The sequence below is a fragment of the Oryza sativa genome, chromosome 11, assembly GCF_034140825.1.
Source record: "Oryza sativa Japonica Group chromosome 11, ASM3414082v1".
Lineage (NCBI taxonomy): Eukaryota > Viridiplantae > Streptophyta > Magnoliopsida > Poales > Poaceae > Oryza > Oryza sativa.
In genome coordinates this window covers 12,140,568-12,161,340 of record NC_089045.1, presented here as the reverse complement: position 1 = coordinate 12,161,340, position 20,773 = coordinate 12,140,568, and the positions used below count along the sequence as shown (strand labels likewise).

The following is a 20,773-nucleotide window of genomic DNA, read 5'->3' as shown; positions in this document are numbered from 1 at the left end:
GACATGTAGAACTCATGAAAAAATTGCACATGCCAATTCCGTTTATTATTTGCATTAATTTATTGGGGTTTCTCTCTTGCTTTTACACCGATATTTTCTCTAGGTGATTTATAAATTCAATTTAGGCTTGGGAAAGGAACTTCAGGGTGTGACAAACCTACCCCCTTAAACGGAATCTCGACCCCGAGATTCGGAAGAGCTGGCGAAGAGGTGCGGATGGGCGGCCTTCAACTCATCTTCCCTTTCCCAGGTTGCTTCTTCCTCTGAGTGGTGGCTCCACTGAACCCTGTAGAACCTGGTGACCTTGTTTCTAGTCCTCCTTTCATTGGTCTCAAGGATGCGAACTGGCTTCTCCACATAAGTCAGATCTTCTTGGATATCGATGTGCTCCGAATTGGCTTGTTCTCCCAGTACCCTTAAGCACTTCTTTAACTGAGACACATGGAACACATCATGTATACCGGCCATGTTGGATGGGAGTTCTAGCTGATATGCAACTTCTCCTCTTTGTTCCAAGATTTTGTATGGTCCCACGAAGCGTGGTGCCAACTTGCCTTTTATCTGGAAACGGTGCACTCCCCGGAGCGGAGTGACACGAAGGTACACATAATCCCCCACTTCAAAAGTGAGCTCTCTTCGACGGTTGTCTGTGTAGCTTTTCTGTCGAGATTGTGCAATCCTCAGCCTTTCCCTGATAGTTCTGACTTTCTCCTCTGCCTCAGTTAGCACTTCTGTCCCGAACAACTGACGTTCGCCGGTTTGATCCCAAAAGAGAGGTGTGCGGCACTTCCGGCCATACAATGCTTCAAATGGAGCCATTTGTAAACTGGCCTCGTAGCTGTTGTTGTAAGAGAATTCAGCATAAGGCAGACTCTTATCCCAAGCTCCGCCAAAATCGAGTGCACAGGCTCGCAGCATATCCTCCAAGATCTGATTGACCCTCTCGGTCTGGCCATCTGTCTGAGGATGGTAAGCTGTGCTGAAATTTAAACGGGTCCCCAATTCCTCTTGCAGCTTCTGCCAAAATTTTGAGGTAAACTGACTCCCTCGATCAGATACAATCTTCTTAGGTACCCCATGCAGACACATGACCCATGTAGATACAATCGTGCCCTGATGATGTCCTGGGCAAACCCGTGATGAAATCCATTCCAATTTCTTCCCATTTCCATTCCGGGATCTAGAGGGGTTGTAATAATCCTGCGGGTCTCTGATGTTCTGCCTTAACTCGCTGACAAACATCGCAGAGTGCGACAAACTCCACTATTTCCCTTCTCATGCTGGCCCACCAAAATTTTTCCTTGAGATCTTTATACATCTTTGTACTTCCTGGATGAATGGAGTATTGAGTCTGATGAGCCTCGGTGAGTATCAGGTCTTTCAAATCTTTCTCCCAACCAGATTGTGCCATGTTCATCTTCATGGAAATCCTGGGCTTTTCCGACCCTCATATTCTTTTTCAGCTCAGCTATTTCAGGATCATTTACCTGAGCTGCTCGGACCTGGTCCACGAGCATGGGCTGTGCCTCAAGGGCAGCCACGTACCCGTGTTCTACAATTCCTAAGTTGAGGGGTTCAAGCTCTTGTAGCAACTTGTCACTCATGTCTCCAATACCCAAGGCGTTGCAGTAGCTTTTCCTGCTCAGAGCGTCTGCTACTACATTAGCCTTGCCTGGATGGTAGTGTATCCCCATGTCGTAATCTTTTATCAATTCCAACCATCTTCGCTGTCGGAGATTCAAATCAGGCTGGGTGAAGATATACTTCAGACTCTTGTGATCCGTGTAAACTTCACAACGGTTACCGACGAGGTAGTGCCGCCAGATTTTTAGAGCGTGGACTACTGCTGCCAACTCTAAATCATGGGTAGGATAATTGCTTTCATGTGGGCGCAATAGCCGCGAGGCATATGCGACCACTTGACCTTCTTGCATCAGAACACATCCTAGCCCTTGGCGGGACGCGTCGCAGAAGACTTGGAAGTCTTTCGTCTTATCGGGCAGAATCAGAACTGGAGCAGACACTAATTTATTCTTGAGCTCTTCAAAACTCTTGTCACACTCGGCCGTCCACTTGAACTTTTCTTCTTTCTTAAGCAACTGAGTCATAGGTCTGGCAATCCTAGAGAAATTTTCAATGAACCGACGGAAATAACCCGCAAGTCCAAGGAAACTCCAAATCTGTGACACTGTCTTAGGTGGGGTCCACTAGGTAACTTACTCCACATTCGATGGATCCACTGCCACACCTTGGGCCGTAATGACGTGACCCAGAAATTTGACTTCCGACAACCAGAAGTCACACTTACTGAACTTGGCATATAACTAGTGCTCCTTCAACTTCTCGAGTACCAGACGGAGATGTTGCTCATGCTCTTCTTCCGACTTGGAATAGATAAGAATGTCGTCAATGAATACCATGACAAACTTATCCAGAAATTCCATGAACACTTTGTTCATCAGGTTCATGAAGAATGCAGGTGCATTGGTGAGTTCAAAAGACATAACCGTGCACTCATACAACTCATACTGAGTGGTGAAGGCTGTCTTGGGATTATCCTCTTCCCGGATTCTCAATTGGTGATAGCCTGATCGTATGTCTATTTTGGAAAACACCTTGGCTCCTTTCAGCTGATCAAATAGATCATCGATCCGCGGCAAAGGATATTTGTTCTTGATGGTGACCTCATTGAGTGCGCAATAATCGACACACATTCTCTTCGTTTTGTCCTTCTTCTCCACGAAAATGACTGGAGCACCCCAAGGTGAAGTACTTGGTCGAATGTACCCTTTCTGCAGTTGCTCATCAACCTGCTTCTTGACCTCTGCTAGCACGTTGGCTGTCATTCTGTACGGTCTCTTGTAAATTGGAGCAGTTCCCGGTGCCAAATCAATCCGGAATTCGATCTCCCTCTTGGGTGGCATGGTAGTGAGGTCCTCAGGGAACACTTCTGGATACTCGCAGACAATGGGAATACCTTCCAATTTCCTCGAACCCTTCTCCTCGGTGACCACCGGATTTTCCACCTCAATCTGATTCAAGGAGATTCCCTGATTCGGTGAGACTGGTGACTTGTACACCATGGTTTCTCCCTTCTCATTGGTCAAAGTGACTGTGCGATTCGCACAATCAATGACACCCTTGAACTTGGTCAGCCAATCCATCCCAAGGATGACATCTAGGTCTTTGGATTCGAGAAGGATGAGGTTGGGTAGAAATCGTGATATTTGGATTTCTATTAGCACGGAAGGGCTATAACTGACCGAGGTTGAACTATTTCCCGGGGTATGAACCCTCATTGGTGTACTAAGCTCTTCTTTTCTTAACCCATGCACCCCAACAAACTTCTTTGAAATGAATGAATGCGTTGCATCAGAATCGAAAAGTACTGTTGCAGGGATTGAGTTAACAGGAAACGTACCCAATACGACCTCTGGTGCTGCTTGCGCCTCTTCTGTGGACGCGTGGTTAACCCGAGCCTGGACAAACTTGGGTCCAGCGCGCCTCGGCTTCGGGCACTTGTTGGCGAAGTGACCAGACTCACCATAGTTGAAGCAGGCTCCTGGCTTGCCTCCGGTGTCCTTCTTTGGGGGAACGGGTGCAGTCTGCTGAACTGGCGCCATTGGCGGGCGTGGGGCTGCGCCGCGGTTGTGCTGCCCTTAGCCAAGATGGCTGCCACTGCTGCCGGGATGGAAGTTGCTTGGGTTGTAAGGATGATGCTGTCGAACAATCATGGTGGTAGGTCCACCCTGTTATCCAGAAGTGAAGCACGGTCGCTGATGACTTCCTTGGTTGGATCGGAACTGAGTTGCCTTTCTCTTCCTATCCATTTTGTTGCGCTGGTCCTCCTGACGGATTGCCTTGTCTACCAGCTTCTCGAAGTTAGCGTAATCCCCGGAGATCAACTGGTTGGTCAGTTCGTCATCCAGGCTCGCTAGGAACTTCTCCTATTTCTCTGCGTCAGTGCGGACATCCTCCGGTGCATATCGCGCTAGGCGATTGAACTCATGCAAGTACTCGGTTACTGTCCTGTTGCCTTGGTGGAGTGCCCGGAATACTCTCTTCTTTTGTGCCACATCCTCGTCTAGCACCTGAGCCTTCCTGAAGCTGCGACAGAATTCTGCCCAGGTGACCTCTGTGCCTGGCGGACGGGTAGCCATGTGGTTGTCCCACCAAGCTGACGCGGGACCCTGGAGCTGGTGTGTGGCGAAGGCGACTTTCTCCTTATCACTGCACTGCAGAAGATTGAGTTTCTTCTCTATGGCATGGAGCCAGTCATTTGCCTCCATGGGGTTGGTGGTGCTGGAGAAGGTGGGTGGCCTGACTCGTAGAAACTCCAGCAGCTTGGACTAAGGGGGAGGGGGACCAAACTGCTGTTGCTGCTGCTCAGCCTGCTGCTGCATCCTCTGGTGCATCTGCTGGTGCTGCTGCTGCATCTGCTACATCATGGCTGCCATCATCTGGGTCTGATGGGCCATCACTTATGCAAGAGTCGGATTCTCGGGGAGCGGTGGCGGACCATTGCCGGAGGCACTGTTGGGGTATCCACCGTCGGTGCGTTCTTCGCTGTTGTTGCCCTCACCTGCTGCACGGCTGCCATTCCTAGTGTTGACCATCTAAAGGAAGAGCAGGCGGAGGGGATGGAAAAGAAGAAAAAACATATGCTCAGGAACTAAGCTTTATTATATAGGAATTTAAACTGCAATTGTTCTGATCTGAATTAAAACACTTAAAATAGCAAACAAATCCTTATTAAGATAGCCACATCATAGACACATGATGTCGACCGTCAACTGACCCATAAGCGAACAAACCTAAACACACAACTAACAGACAACTACTAAGCAGTCGATAAGCTAAGGGATAATGGGACTAATGCTCGGAACGGCTCCTGCGGTCGGTGGAGTCGAAGGCGTCCTCCTGCTCGTCGCCTGGCCCCTCTGAGCGGCTCCTGGAGTACTCAGGCTGATAGGTGCTGCCGCTGCCTGACTCCAAGCTGGAACTGCTGATGACCACACGACCACCACTGGGAGAAGCTGGCAGCCATCCTCCACTGCCACCTGCTAGACCCCTGTAGGCCGAAGCTGGCACGAAAGTGAAGCCGAACTCTGGCACGGGGGCTGAAGATGCTGCGGTAGATGGAGCTGGAGCTAGAACTGGAGCTGGCGCCGGAGCTGCAGGCGGTGCTAGAGGTGGAGGCTGCGGCGGGTTCCTAGGCGCAAGCTGGATGCGCACTGGAGCTGTGGTCGACTTCCTTGGCGTGGTGCGGATGCGGGCTCCTCCTGGCGGTGGACGTCCCTAAAGCCTAGGGACCTCCTTCTTGAGTCGAGCGTTCTCATCCTGCAGATCTGCGATCCTCACAAGCTTCTGGTCGTTGAGACTCTTGGTCGCTTTGTGGAGCATGGCGTGCAACTTGTCGTAGCTCCTCATCACGTCACTCATGTGGCCGAAGGTGACGTCGTTCTCTCCCCACGCTGACTTGAAGGTGCTGCTGTTGGAGCTGGAACCGCGGCAAGGGTGGAAGCGGTAGGCGGTGGTGTTCAGGACGCCGTCATGCAGCTCCCTCAGATGGGCCATCATCCTGAGGGCGGCCTCCTCACAAGCATGCTCAAATGTGCCCCCACAAGCTGTCACCTCCATGTTGGGCAGGTAGGTGGGTATGTCATGAATCTCCAAGCGGACCTGATGCGGGAATTCGCCACTGAGGGGGTGAATGCTGGTGTACTGCGGCTCCCTTGGAAAACCAATCACAAACGCTATGCGGGACAACTCTGCAACGAAGCCTCCCATAGTCTGACCTTGGTGCGTGAGGGGACAGTCGGCCATCTATAGAAGACAAAGGATGGAGAGTCAATGCATGCTCAAATCCAATTATAAAATAAACGGCAATGAACTCAAATAAAATAAGCGAATGAGACCGGAATTTTGTGCATAGATCATTTTTTTTGCATGAGAACGAACAAATAAGACTGACTTACATAGCGATAAAATAATGAGAAATTAGATACATACTAATAATAACGATAATAGCATAAATACCTTGCAACCCATATTCCTGAGTTAGGACCTAATGCATTCCTCCCATCCAATCCCGACTTCACTGTCAAATAAACCTCAAATAATTTTACTAAAATCCTAGACTGACCTGATTTGACAAATCTCACTTAAACAAGCGACAAAGCTTTTTTCCCTTGAACCACAGGAACAAATCCCAATTTTCCCGGAGCAAATCAAATTGCGAAGAACATATGCAATGAAAAGGATTCAGAGGGCTCTTAGGTTTTCCATTTGGCTTGTCCTACGGTCAAGGTCGGCTCTGATACCAACTTGTCACGCCCAGAAATTCCCGAATAGAATTCCAAGCAGAATGTGCATTTAAACCCCCGTCCAGGACCGGCCGGGGTACACAAACGACAAAGTTGACATACAGATCCACGTCTTACAAACATTATAAAAGTCTTACATAAATGCAACGGAAAATTAAAAGATAAATGGAGCTAAGCCTTGACTTGGACTGCAGCGAGAACACCACTCCACAGGCATCCTCGACGGCACGGACGAAGCCTACTCCTCGGAGAAGCCACCATCTGACACGCACTCAATCTCTGGGGTTTTGGGGAAAATAGAGCAAGACTGAGTACAACCACTGTACTCAGCAAGTCATACCGGAATAGAGGGTATGATGCAGGATATAATCAAAGGATAGATAGAGCGGTTCATTTGTATAAATCGAGCATTTATAAACAGTAGTTGAAAGCAGTAAAACAGTTGTAATAATTAATCAATATTAACCATCCACTGTCCAACGCTACACCATATTGCAACAGGCCCAACCATCCACCTGAACTACTCAATTCCATTAGACTAAGCTAGGGTGAGACTAATCACGGTGAATCTGGTTGACCGCCCGTAACCGCGGGCACGGCTATTCGAATAGTTTTACTCTGATCAGAGGTGTACAACTGTACCCACAAGACACAGCCCCACGACACGTTTCCGTGTGCCGACATGCCACCACGACATACCGGAAAGAGGCCGTGACAGGACCCTTCGCATAACCAAACACACCACACCTCAGGTTTCACCCCCACTCCTCGCAAGGCAGCGGGCAGTCCCCTCTCGTGCCTAGGTGAATCCGGAAGCTGCATAGGCCGTCGCAGGGCCCATCCAAACTCCATCATGCCCACCCTTGCCTGGTTGCGTCAGCTAGAGGAAAGCTACAATACAAGCCCAGCCGTTGCCCACGCTGGCTTGTGGTAAGTACGAGGAATTCTTCCAGGGTATCCCGCGAACCGGTCCTTAAGTGCGAAGCCCACCATTTAATACATTTTAATTAGAGATAATCCCTTATATACCACTGAAAGTTGATCTAATCCCTTATATGCCACTGAAAATTGGCTCTTCCCTTATATGCCATTGGTCCAAATTTGCGCACCCTCTCATGCCACTACCGTTAGTTGACCGTGTGTTGACCGTTAACTCTCAAGTAAAAAATACATATTTGCCCTCTCTGAGCTGTTAGGCATGCCCAATACTCAGAAGGGTAAATATGTCTTTTTTCCCTGAGAATTAACGGTCAACACACAGTCAACTGACGGGAGTGGCATGAGAGGGTGTGCAAATTTGGATCAAAGGCATATAAGGGAAGAGCCAATTTTCAATGGCATATAAGGGATCAAACCAATTTTCAGTGGCATATAAGGGATTCTCTCTTTTAATTAACCAACACCGGAACGGTGGCAATAACCAACATCATTAGTAGAATCTGATACCTATGCATTAATGTAGTCCACCATTGTGTGCTAGTTGAACTAAGCAAGGCTAGGAACTTCCTAATCCAACAGCGAATCATTTTACAACCCCAAGCTAACAAAGGAGCGAGGTACAAAAATAGCATGGCTGTAACAGTAGGTAAATATCCCATAGTAACAATTTAAAACAATGCAGTATTTAAGGGAAAACGGTAGAGCATTTGCAACATAGGTTCAATATGTTCAAGTGATAAGCATGACTTGCCTTGCTCTGCTGCTGGAGGAGCCTCGGCGACTATTTCAAAATACACCGGAGCGTTGGGAGAGCCGGAATCTAAGCGACATACAAAGCAAACAATACAAACAGGCCATAATACTACTGAAACAGAGAACAAAACCATTTTTAATGGATTCTATGCATTTTTCTTAATTTACTGAGACTTGAATGGGCTTAAACGGAGCTCGGATGAATTTTCTATGAATTTTAGAAGATTCACTGTGTTTTACTATAAAGAGAAAAACCTTAATTATTTATTGCGCAATATATCCCAGGGCTGACGTCATCAAGGAGGGGGCGGCGCCGACATGCGGGACCCCCGGGTCAGTGACTCGAGAGAGAGGGAGGGGGCGCCGGCACGTCGGCCCCACTTGCAGAGGCACAAGGCGGGAGGGACGCGGCTGGTGGCTCGGCTCGGCTTCAAAACCGGCCGGCCCAGCATGGCGAGTGGCAGCGGCACGCGCGGTCGCCGGCGACGGCAACCGGCGGCGACCGACGGCAAGCGGCGGCACGCGACGGCACCGCGGCTAGCGGCGCCACCGTGGCGACACGGCACCGCGACGCGACGGCGGTGCACAAGTGGCGAGCGGCGGAGAGAAAGGAGAGGAAGGGGAGGGCCTTACCGACGATGAACGAGGGCGACTAGCGATGGAGGGAGGTCGGCGAACAGCGGGCGGCGTCGGGAGAGACCTAGGGAACACGATGAGAGAGGTTAGAGGGAGAGAGGGAGTCCACGGCGCACGGCATAGCCAGCCAAAGGCGATGGTAATGGAGATGCTCACCGGCGCTTGGGGAGAGGCGGGCTCCGGCGGCGGACTTCGACGGAGGAGGGGTGGACGAGGTGGACCTCGACCGCGCGAACCCGACGGCGGCGGCGGCGCGGTGCGACGGCGGCCCTAGTGGCGGCTAGAGGCGGCCGGAGTAGTGGAAGAGGCGGCGGCGGATGGGTGCACGGTGCGGGAGCGGTAGAGAGCTTGGGAGAGGCCGGCGGAAAAAGGAAAAATGAGGAGGAGGATGTGGGGATGGATTATATAGGGGCGGAGAGGTCGGGAACAGCCGGGAGTTGCCTGATATCACCGGCCGACGTGGGGAGGTGGAGGTGGAGAGAGAGGCAGGATTCGAAATTCGAATCCCGGCCATCTCGGGGCGCGGACGAGCGGGAGAGGGGGTTGAGGGGCGCGGGAGGGGCGGGCGCACGCGCGGGCGTGGCCGACATGGCGCGGGAAAGGCGGGCGCGGGCGGCGTGCGCGCGGCGGCGGTTGCCGGCCCGGGGGGGAGCGGCTAGAGGTTGGGGAAAGGGCTGACAGGTGGGCCCTATCTGTTAGTGCCCGAGGGTGTGAGGGGGCTCGGGCGAGCGGCTGGGCCGGGGCCTTCGGTCGGCCCAGCAAGGGCGCGGGAGGGGGAGGAAATGGGCCAGCGGCCCATTTGGGAAAAAGGAGGGGGAAAAAGGGAAAAAGAAAAATGGAAAAGAATTTCCAGGGATTAAATATTGCTTGTGCTCGTTTTTAATTAGTTAAAATTATTTCCAGAGCTCTAAAAAATTCCACTAAAAATCTTGTTACCATATTTCGACATGTAGAACTCATGAAAAAATTCCACATGCCAATTCTGTTTATTATTTGCATTAATTTATTGGGGTTTCTCTCTTGCTTTTACACCGATATTTTCTCTAGGTGATTTTAAAATTCAATTTAGGCTTGGGAAAGGAACTTCAGGGTGTGACACTAAGCTCCTACTTCTTTTCAGCCCCTGCAACGATTTGCATATGTGAGCAACTGACCCGGTATCAAATACCCAAGAATCAGTAAAGGAAGTAGCAAGATTAATTTCTATAACATTAATACCTGAGGTGGAACTCTTTCCATCCTGCTGCTTCTGCTTGAGCTGCTGTAGGTATTTCTTACAGTTTCTCTTCCAATGACCTGTCTCCTTGCAAAAGAAGCACTCTGCATCCTTAGCGGGCCCTGTCTTTTGAACCTTGGTCTTAGAGCTGCTTGTACTCGTGATCTCATCAGAGTTTAGCTTTCTCTTTTGACCACTCTTCTTGTTGTTGGGCTTGCGCTTATGCATAACCATCACATGGTTGGAGTTTTTCTTAATGCTTTCCTCGACAGTCTTTAGCATCCCATGCAATTCTGTCAAGGTCATGTTCAGGTTGTTCATATTGAAATTTATTATGAACGGCTCAAAGCTGGGAGGGAGCGACTAGAGAATCAAATCAGTAGCCAACTCTCAGCTAAGGGGAAAGCCAAGCTTATCCAGACTCTCGATGTAACCAATCATTTTGATCACATGTGGGCTCACTGGATTACCTTCTACAAGCCTGCACGCAAACAAGGACTTTGAGGTATTAAACCACTCAGCTCTTGCTTGGTCCTCAAACATGTTACGTAGTCCCGTGATTATCATATGAGCATCCAATGCCTCATATTGCCTTTGAAGCTCAGGGGACATAGTAGCAAGCATGAGACAGCTTATATCAAGGTATTCATTGCATCGCCTTTCATGCTCCCTACGTTGAGCAACAGGAGCATTGTTGGGCAAGTCAGCTGGAAAAGGTTGTGTAAGCATAAACTCTTTGTGCTCTTGCCTGAGAACAATTCTCAGGTTGCAATACTAATCCATGAAGTTTGTTCCAGTCAACTTCTCTTTCTCAAGAATAGACTGCAAGATAAAATTGTATGGTGCAGGAGCTGCCATGATCTACAATAGAAATATATGTATGCAAAATCAGCACCATGTTTACATTTAACCTTTCATTAAAAAATTTAACAAAAGATACTGCCACTATGTATTGTGAAACAAAATTCCCTCTAGTAACATAGTGAGTCAAGATCATCATTTTATTAGTCTCTAGTGAGCTTTGGCATCACAGCTAGACAACTATCAAAATAGGTAAGCAACACCTTGCTAATCACATCATATGTGACTCTTGTGCTGTTGAGGTGACATCTCCATGTCCAACCCAACCTATGCCCCAAGGTCCAAAACTGTTTTGATAACCTTGTCAAGTAAACCAATAATCTCCGCATATAGATGTCCGACATCTATCCTATTTTATCATGATAAAAAGTTACACTTTGCTATAGCAAACCCATCACTTATGATCACAACCACTACAAGAATCTATTTAATCTATGACGAAAAAAAATCGTCATGGATCACTGAAAATTCGTCACAGGAATTTGTCTGTGACGATTATACTTATTGTCATCTATTGAGCGTCACAGATTAAATGTGCCGACGTTTTCTCCGAAATCGTCACGGATCAGCACAATCTATGACGTTTTTTAACCGTCATAAAACGCTTATGGGCTCGTGTAGTCCAGCCCAGGCCCAACCTTTGTGATGAAATTAAACGTCACGGATGGTTGCCACGTGGCGACCAACATGGCAGGTGACATGGTCGTTTTGACACGTGTGCGATGACATGTCAATGATGATGTGGCAGCTGACGTCAGCAACTTTTTTATACGGCTCATTAATTTTTAAACAACCCATTATTTTTTTTACATTGGTCCATTGATTATTTAATGACGGCCCATTATTTAACTGTAAAATTTATATGATCATAACTATTTTTATTTATATTGGATAAATCATCGAAGTTACAGCTCAACGGTACATTTAAACCAAAAAAAAAAGGTGCAATGGCAAAAAAAAAATGAAGTTCACACAATTGTCTCACTAATTAAAGCTATCTACAGCTTTCTACATGTAGAACTGATTAATTGGCCGTTTCTCTTTTCCCCTGTAATCTGTAAATCATTTAGTCTTCTATATCCTGCAAAAACAAAAATCAGGCAAGGTATATTAATGATTCATTTGAGGTAGTGACCATGTCGAAAGTCAGTGTTCACATTTCAACAGAAATATTCAAAATCCAAGTAAAGACTAAGTGTTCTAAAATGATGTGCATGTCATCAAGGAATTACTAGATAGCATGCTCTATACCAACTTTTTGGAACTATTCAACTCCTGAATAATTTGCATACTTAACTGCTCTTGATGAATATTCTCTAGATAGCATTGGCCATTGGATGTTACTAGAAGAACAAGCGCGGCTTCACGCTGCGCACGTTAATATGTGGATGATGGTGCTGAAAGTGCAAAACAGATACATGTTAAGCAAAAGAAGAGAAGAACAACAACGGAAGGGGAAGAAAAGAAAATGGAGGCATAAAAATAACATAGAGAGCATGATCAACTGTTCTTTTCAGTGCCCACTTCTCCATTGTCATTTTGGAATTAAGACCTAGTCGCAATATTAACACATTTTGGAAACAAGAACAAAGTAAGCTTGTTAGTGTCCCATGGCTTCAAACAGGGAAGGATTGATGGCATCATATTACACATCAGCACAAGTAATAAATGTCACCCATCTAACATAATTCATTACGCTTGGGAAGATCATTCGGACTGAAAATTGAGCTGTTTCTTTTATGGCAAGTATGTTACTCCCTAACAATACATGCTTGCAAGAGCTTTTATCATTTCCCACAAACCTAAATAGATGTATGATGGAATTACCTCTCACAGTTGTAGGCAAGTGAAGCCTCTGCTAAACGTCTCTTTTCCCCCTCTGTACTCCTGATGCTTCCAGTTGTCAGAGTATCATCCATCTGCAAGCACAAGAATAATTCATAGTGAGAAACAAGACCATCTTCAACCATACGAGGAAGACCATCTTTAACCATACGAGGAACAAGAAATAACAAATTTGCACTTATTTTTCTTTTCTTTTTTTTTGACGGCAAGTGGATATGGTTTTGTTCCAACCACATCTGGACAATTGTTTCATTGTTGTTTAAGCGCCACTTAAATTACTCACATGACAAATAGATGAGATTATCAATAAAATAAGGAATCGGTCTGAGTTAAGCTAGATTACAGAACTGCGTTCTCGCAAGCGAAAAGCAACAGAGTTGCTTGAGGGTGGGGGGTCAAGATTAATCATTCATGGGTCAGCAATTAAAACAGGATGAGAATCTTTCTTGCTAAGCCTGAGCTGATGCAAAAGTAAGGGCGTCCATGCCAAATGAACTAATAAGGCACAGTAAATAAAAATGCACATTATCAGTAAACATAATTCTCCCATTCTTCATTGAACCTGGTTACCTGAAAAAAATGGCATGCAAGGGAATGGTGAGAAGAGGAAAAGAACATCAGTATCTTAGTGTTTGAGGATACAAGAGATGAGCACAACCTTGGCTGAAGAAAATCAACCCACCATATGCCGAAACACACCAACCTGATGCACATGCGCAGGTACATATCCATCGAGTATTTGACAACCCGAGCAAAACCAAATTAGATGGAACATCCTGATTCACAAATTCCTGGCAACACAACCATTCACCGATTAAGATCAGCATTAGCGCACAAATCAGGGTGAAGAAGGGGCTTACTTATCCAAATGAGGAGGCTGACGATGTCAAGTTTGATATTTTTGCGGGGATGAAGTGCTGCAACCGGCCGGGGTCCTCCAGCCACTGTCAGGACCAGAGCGATGGAGAGACTTCCTGGATCTGGTCGTCGTGGTGGCTTGGGTGGAGCAGATCGGGAAGGGCCGGCGGGGAGGGCGTGAGGAGGAGCTCAAGGCGGCGACGTCGGAAGGGAAGCCGGTGGAGGCCGAGGGCGAAGAACGGCGCCCGTCGTTGTGGAGCTGGCTTCCAAATCCGGCCGGGGGCAGCGGGCTCCGGAGTAGCCGAGGGCGACGACGTCATGGAGGTTGGGGACGTCGCCGCGACCGCGAACAAAGTGGACTGCCGCCGGAGGAAGTCGTCGAGCACGCCGGCACCGGCATACACCGCCGAGCCCATCCTGATGAGCGAGGAGGCGGCGCGGGGCGTCGGCGGTCGGCGGTCGAGGCCGCCGCCGCCGGTGCCGAGCCCGCCGCTGCCGTCGGTGAGAGAGAGAGAGGAGAGGAGGAAAGAGTAAGGGCAAGCTCAATGTATCCTACCCAAATCGGTAGGAGGGTGGGCCCAAACAGTACATAGCAATAGTATATCACAGGAGGCCACAATGCTTATGTGTAATAGGGAGGAATAAGGTAGACCCCTCTTGAAAAAACATCATCCATCACTCAATTGTACACCTGCACGTGGCAACCAGTTGCTTTCATTTAATTTTTTACTCCATGTGTCAGGCATACAGCGCTTCTTACTAGGTATTAGCTATATGACTAAATAGTAGTTATGTATCACCCTCACAATACTTCTTACCAGGTAGTAAGGATGTATTGAATGTCTAATGCCTGGTTTTTAGCAACATTATGGATGCCCTAAGAGGCAGAGAGGAGAGGAGAGGATAAGATAAGGATGGGGAAGTGAAAATATAGGAGAGAATGGGAGAGAGAAGACGAGATGAAAAAATTTGAAGGAGGGAGGAGGGAAAAAAATTAATTTCAAAATATTAAAACTTCGAATCGAATTTTATCATATTAAATAAACTCATGTGAAAAAACTGTCAAAAACAAAGTTGTAGAACTCATTGAGATCTACCAATTTTCTTTTGGTCATTTCTCCATCTAAGTTTGATTGTACTATATAAAATTTGAATTTTAAAAATATAAGCAATTCAAATAATTTTTTGGGTAGTAAGTGACTTCAAATGGGAAAGTCATCAACAACAAAGTTATATAACTTATCAAGGTCTACAACTTTAATATTGGTCATTTTTCTATATGACTTTGTTTGAACGGTATGAATTTGAATTTCAAATTATGACAACTTCAAACAGCATTTACAAGTACTAGATGATTTGAACTGAAAAGGTCATCAATAACAAAGTGGTATAACTCATCAATGTCTATAACTTTTATTTGGATCATTTCTTTATCCGACAATGTGATTTGTAACATTGTTCACAAAATGTACATATCTCTTATATAGTTTATAAACTATAAGAGAGATATGTAAATTTTCTGAATAATGTTACTATCACTTTACCGATGAATAAATGACCAAAATAAAAGTTATAGACATTGATGAGTTATACAACTTTGTTGTTGATAACATTTTCAGTTGAAATCATCTAGTATTTGAAAATGCTATTTGAAGTTGTCAAAATTTGAAATTTAAATTCAAATTATTGAAACAAAGTCACATAGCAAAATGACCAAAACAAAAGTTGCAGATATTGATGAGTTATACAACTTTGTTGTTGATGACTCTTTCAGTTGAAATCATTTAGTATTTAAAAATGTTATTAGAAGTTGTCATAAATTGAAATTCAAATTTTATATAGGTCAATAAAACTCATATGGAGAAATATTCAAAATAATATTGGTAGATCTTAATAAGTTATACAACTTTATTTTTGACAACTTTTTCACATAAGTTCATTTACTATGAAAAATTTTGATTCGAAGGTTTAATATTTTGAAATTAATTGAAAGGAGGGAGGCAGAATGGACTTCTCGGTGAGGGAGGAGCAAAAGGCCTGTTACGAGCCAGCCCTTTTGTTCATCCCTCACCGAGAAGTCTGTACTGCCTCCCTCCTTCCAATTAATTTGAAAATATTAAACCTTTGAATCGAATTTATCATACTAAATAAACTTATGTGGAAAAGTTGTCAAAAACAAACTTGTATAACTTATTGAGATCTACCTATCTTATTTTGATTATTTCTCCATCTGAGTTTAATTGACCTATATAAAATTTGAATTTCAAATTATAACAAGTTCAAACAACATTTTCAAATACTAAACGATTTCAACTTAAAAAGTCCAGAACAAAAAAATTGTATAAATCATCAATATCTACAACTTTTGTTTTGGTCATTTTGCTATATGACTCTGTTTCAATAATTTGAATTTGAATTTCAAATTATAACTACTTCAAACAACATTTTCAAATACTAAATGATTTCAACTGAAAAAGTAATCAACAACAAAGTTATATAAATCATCAATATCTACAACATTTGTTTTGGTCATTTTGTTATATGACTCTGTTTCAATAATTTGAATTTTAATTTTAAATTATAACAACTTCAAACAATATTTTCAAATACTAAATGATTTCAACTGAAAAAGTCATCAACAACAAAGTTATATAAATCATCAATATCTACAACTTTTGTTTTGGTCATTTTGCTATATGACTCTCTTCAATAATTTGAATTTGAATTTCAAATTATGACAACTTCAAACAACATTTTCAAATACCAAATGGTTTCAACTGAAAAAGTCATATACAACAAAGTTGTATAAATCATCAATATCTACAACTTTTGTTTTGGCCATTTTGGTATATGACTCTGTTTCAATAATTTGAATTTGAATTTCAAATTATGACAAGTTCAAACAATATTTTCATATACTAAATTATTTCAACGGAAAAAGTCATCAACATCCAAGTTGTATAACTCATCAATATTTATAACTTTTATTTTGGTCATTTCTTCATCCGATAAAGTGATAGTAACATTGTTCACAAAATTTACATATCTCTTATATGGTTTTGAAGTATTTAAATCGTGACGAAATTGCTATAACGTCACAGGTTTTGGGCCGGTTTATGACGAAATCGATAAACTGTCACGGTATTATGGGCCTTGTATCCATAGTTGCATATCCGTGACAATCTCTGAAAACATCACGAAAATTTCGTCAAATTTCGTCACAGATTAAATAGATTCTTGTAGTGAACCGTAATAGGTGCAATTACTGGAAGAGCATAAATTACACTTAATTTTTCTGAGAGAATCTATCCTACCATGTCATATCAAATATATAACAGCAATAAAGTAAGATAGATATAAAAACCCCAAGCGAAATCTAAGGGGCAACGCACACGGGGTACATAGATCTCATCTACGATTCGCCATGTGAAAACCTTAACGGCGTAATCAAATTATGCCGAAACAGAGTCAATCTCATTGGCTCGTTTTTTCTCATTGGCGTGCGGTTCCAGTGGACATCAGACTATCCGATGAACACAATCGCGCTCAGCCTTGGTGAGTACTAGACATTCTAGTGAAGTCACCAACACACATACCGATTGATCTCATCAACCCATGCGGCTATCGGTTCATCTCACGTTCCGATCACCTAAGAACTCATGTACAATATAATTGATCTTATCTACTACACCTGCATATCAACTATATGCAATGATCTAGATCATAAACTATACAAGGCGGCTCTGATACGACTGTTGGGATATGCGTAGACTACGATAGCATAAATCAAAATTTTCTATCGTGTAAACCAGGAACCATGCAAGTATTAGATCATAGATCGTTACCACTCGACGCGCTGCGCAGCAGAAGAAGACGCTGAGAAATCGAAGGAACTCTCGCGAATTAGCGCGCATCGATGTATAGGAAGTAGTCGATCGCACCGGCTCGACCTTCTCCTCCTCGTGCGTTCTCCTCGTCGTACTCCCACGTCAATCAGGACTGCAAACCAGCGGCGGCTCTACCAGTATCCACACGTACAGGGACGGAACGCCATGCGCAGATGTGCTAGCACCCGGGCGCGGCTAGGGTTTTGCTTGGGGAGGGAACTGACGGCTAGGGTTTCTCACGTGATGCAATGCCTCCGCCGGTCACACCCCTCACGAATATATAGGATCCATCACTCGGGCCTCCAAGGCCTGTAGGACTCCTATTCGGATCCCTATCCGAATTAAGCTCATATTGGATCTCCATCCAATCCCCTTATTCCGGCCCATTAAGCGTGCGACCCTGTAGGTTCATGTATACTCGGCTATAACCCGAAAACTCCTTTTTGGTCCACGTGTCAACAGCGGCCCCTAGCAGAACAAATTGACCCACCGGGTATATATAAAGATCATATCGGCTGAACCTCTAGTGTATACTTGTATGAACCCCTTTGCCTCACGATATCAATTAAGCTTAAGGCTAAATATGTGCCATCCTCTAATAGCTCAATCATTCACTCGAACCTGTTAATAGATTATATAACTTGTGATTGACTCCTCAATCACCTTTGGTATAGCCATGCACTTCTATAATTTACAACATCGAGGGGCCCAGAGATATCTCTCCATAGGAGGGGCAAATCCCATCTTGATTATTCATATCCCACTACATGTTTCATAGCATACCCGAAAACTACTTTTATAACTACCCAATTACAGAGTAGCGTTTAGCAGTCCCTAAGTAAGCTACTACACATGTTGAGAACCATGATAATCTCAGGTCTAAGGATTCAACACCAACACTAAAAGAGATCACTGATGATACAACACATATGGCTCTTGCAGTGTCTCATGTTGGGTCTATCCAACAACATGTTCGCCAACATGTGTCCACATTATTAATTTGGTATCTCTATATCATGATCCATAAGACATGATCATCAATTAATACATGTGCTGATCATATAAACATATTTGTTTCACATATGATATTTGATCAGAGATCCTTTAGAAATAGCAACACATAACATAAAGAGTCTCATGAAAGAATCACATATTCATTAACCAATAATGAATCACATATTCATTAACCAATAATGAGTTATCTATTTCGAGGAACAATGTCGGATAAATGTGTAAACATAGTATGTGATACAATCATCTCTATGATTGCCTCTAGGGCATATCACTAACAACACTAACAAAGTCCAATCGACCAAAATAAAAATTGTAAAATGACTGCACTTGGAATCAAGAGAAAAAATGAATGTAAAACTAAGGGCCAAACTAATGTTAATGCTGTGGTGCTATTATTTTATTTACATCATATATAATTTCGTTCCAACCAAGGAAGATTACAACGAAATCCACAACCAAGGAAAAAAAAGACAACATCTGAATCTGCTGAACACATCAGTAGAGAGAATAAATCTCCGCCCAACACATCAGTAGAGAAGTGAAAAAAAAGTACACCTCCAACTTCCCAGGTGAAGCTTCGTTCTTCTTTATCAGAATTTCAGCATACCTGCACGGCTGCGCACAAGAAGAAACCAGACAAACATTACCTTTACAGATCGAGAGATTACAGATCCAAACTTTCGAAGAAGGTAGAAATCAGCCAACAGCCCAAGTCCATAAATTGTGACTCTACATGCACATAGAAGCAATGGAGCTAATATGCTCAAAGCAATACTGCCCCCAAAGGAGCTAAAATCTTCAGAAATTCAAAGTATAAGTCAAGGTATAGGAGGAACTCCACGTTTCATATCACGGAAACATGAAATGAAATACTAGTTGACGAAGACCTTAAGAACAGAAAAATATGAAGAACTACTACAGGTGCGTCTTCACCATTGTCTGCTACGAAACAAAAGAGACGACCTTGGTAAAAAAAACTCAAAATACAAAACATAGATAACAGATGGTAAGATGCAGATGCTTCAGATGAACATGTCCCTCTCATCACAAGCACAGGATGCAGATCGCTTCTTCCCTCAGCTGCCGGAAATTTTCTGCTGGCCAAAACGACCAAACGGTTTCTTGGATCATCCCAAACAGATGCAAAGATCAAGCCTAAAAAGGCATAAAGCAGCAGATCCAAATCAAGCATCTCGATCGCACAAGGCCTGCATCTGTTAATCCAGAACAGAAAAGACATTTGATTAAAACAATTCAGAGGCAAAATCGGACTCAAGAAAGTAGCAGATCGAGAGGCACTCACCTCGGGTTGTAGGGGCGGGCGGCGGATGGAGAGCAGCTTCCAGATTGCCAGGCAGCCATCCTCTGCTCGGAACCACCAAGGTCAACGGCTATAGCAGCTCTTGAACCGCTAGGAACCAGCAAAGATGTTGTGGTGGGGATCAATCGGCCCCCAGCAAATTCGCCTTCGTCGTGGACGTCGTCCGACAACAGGAAAGCTGCGAGAGGAAGGGCTCTGCAGCCCCGCTTACCATCGTCGTTCGTCCCACTCTCGTCTCCCCTAGATCTGGGCATTGCGGGACCTCGAGGAGCTGGAGTAAGATAGCACGGACGCACTGCATGCCGGAGCTACCGGACCATGGCAGGAGGGACGTCGGGGGGGGGAGGTGGCGCCGGATACACTGGATCCGGCGGCAAGGCTCACGCCGGCGACACCCCTCTTCTGGACCATCGATGCAGCCCGACGTGGGTAGAGCTGGGTGCGGGAGGTTGTCGTCGTGTTGTAGCTCCTGGATCCGGCTGGCTCTTGGGCGGAGAGCAACGGTGGAGGCCCGAACACCACCGGATGACGGGGAGGGGGAGAGGGGGACCCGGCGATCCGGAGAATTTTCGGAATTTGACATTCAATACGCACGTTCTTCAGGATAAGCCATCCAATTCGCACTACTTTCCATCCAATTCGCACTACTTTTAGAATAGGCCACTAGCACGCGAATTTTCTTAATTTTGTGACACTCCGTCCACGGATGTCGGTCCTCCTCGTCGCCCGTCCGTCTGCCATCGCCCGCGTCCCCAACTCCCCGTCCATCCGCCGGCGCCGGCGTCGTTGCTCGCTCCCCGTCCATCGCCGGCGCCGCCGCGTCCCCATCCGTCGAGAAAGGGGCGCCCCCTCCCCGGGTCGCCGGCTGTTGAGGAAGCGGAGGCAGAGGCGTGACGGCGCGAGGGTGCGCTGTGCCCGCGGTCTCCTGTGACAGGTGACTCTCTCTCTCGGTCCATCCGCCGGCGACGGTGCCGCTGCGCCCCTCCTCTCCCCTCTGTTCGCTCGATTACGACCTCTGCCGCAAGCTCCTCGACTACCGCGACTTTGAGCAAGTTGTTGCCGCGGCAGCGAATGGTCGGATGACGTGGCTGCCACGACCGGCGGCACACGAACGCGG

General features: G+C 45.5%; 2 long non-coding RNA genes across 2 annotated transcripts; both read right to left on the bottom strand.

Annotated features, from left to right (window-relative positions):
• Positions 1–11,594: 11,594 nt before the first annotated feature.
• Positions 11,595–14,008, bottom strand: LOC9272067 (uncharacterized). Its single transcript, XR_010737791.1, has 5 exons — positions 13,437–14,008; positions 13,235–13,367; positions 12,559–12,650; positions 12,029–12,128; positions 11,595–11,812 (listed from the first exon to the last, which is right to left on the bottom strand). It is a non-coding gene; the product is annotated as an uncharacterized lncRNA (long non-coding RNA).
• A 5,087-nt stretch (positions 14,009–19,095) lies between these two features.
• On the bottom strand, positions 19,096–20,208 carry LOC4350346 (uncharacterized). The gene is made up of 2 exons (XR_001541126.3): positions 19,639–20,208; positions 19,096–19,549 (listed from the first exon to the last, which is right to left on the bottom strand). It is a non-coding gene; the product is annotated as an uncharacterized lncRNA (long non-coding RNA).
• Between the last annotated feature and the right edge of the window lie 565 nt (positions 20,209–20,773).